The following is a 1,312-nucleotide window of genomic DNA, read 5'->3' on the forward strand; positions in this document are numbered from 1 at the left end:
TTGGAGCTGGCTGATCTTCAAGTCTGTGTCCGAACAAAAAGATGAAGAGACTTTCCCTAGTGCCTTCACTAAAGAAAGCTCATTAAAACACAGAGCGAGTGTTACTGGCTACGACTTAACGCTGTGTTAATTAGTTCAATATATTCAATTGAAAAGTTGTTTTTGGAGTATGGACCAGTTTCAAATCATTTCCATTCCATATTCTGGTCATTATTTTTCCTCTTCTTTATGAACCTCAGGTGCCACACGGTGTTAGTCTCCAAGAAATAAAGATTGATCTCCTGAACACGGCTGGGAACAAAACCCAGGAGAAATATCACAAGGGGGTAGTTAAAACAGACTTATAAAAATTTTCTTGGAGCACTTTGAATTCCACATACATCAGGCTTTGGGGGAGTGGGGGCGGGGGAATAAAAGACTGTTTGATTGACAGTCAGCCAACATCCAATCAGGTAATGGGTTGTTTGCTTTCTGATTGGCTGCGGGATGGTTGGGTGTGGTGAAGATGGATGTGTCAGGTGGAAGCCCTTGGGGGTGAGACAGCTGGAGGTTGGACAGATGGGAGGACATCTCCAGGAATACATCCAACTAGAATTGGCAACCAGTAGTCCCTCCTGGTGTGGGACATCTCTGATGTGTGATTTTTGAAGAAGATTATTTGGCTTTTCCAGACTAGAAGTAAGCCTCTCTTGAACTTATTCCTATGCAGGAGATGGTGAGACCAGAAGTTCCTGTTGTGTAAGTACACACACCGTTCCGTTAGGGAGGGAGTTCCATATTCAAACATATAAGATCATGAGAGGGCTTGACAGGGTAGATGGTGAGATGTTTTCACAAGTGGGATAGTCTCGAACAAGGGGACATAGCTACAAGATAAAGGGCCGGTCATTTAGATGTGTAGAAATTATTTCTTGCTGGGGGTGGGGAATCTCTGGAATTCTCTAGTCCAAAGGAGATTGGATCGTTAGAAGCATTCAAATCTGAGGTGGATAAATATTTGATAGATCAATGAATAGAGGGGAAATGGCACAGAAAAGAGTTGAGGTTGACATAGATTGTATTGAATGGCAGGGCAGCTTGAAGGACCTGGTGGGCTATTACTGCTTCTATTTCTTGTGACCCGGGTACAGTGAAGCAAAGGTGATATATTTCCAAGCCAGGATGATGTGTGATTTGGAGAGGAACTTCCAGGTGGCGGTGTTTCCATGTTTCTGCTGCCCTTGTTCCTTCTAGATTTTTAAAATTCATTCATGGGATGTGGGCATCGCTGACTAGGCCAGCACTTATTGCCCATCCCTTTGCATGAGTCACA

This window comes from Mustelus asterias, chromosome 9 (assembly GCF_964213995.1).
Source record: "Mustelus asterias chromosome 9, sMusAst1.hap1.1, whole genome shotgun sequence".
NCBI classification, from domain to species: Eukaryota; Metazoa; Chordata; class Chondrichthyes; order Carcharhiniformes; family Triakidae; genus Mustelus; species Mustelus asterias.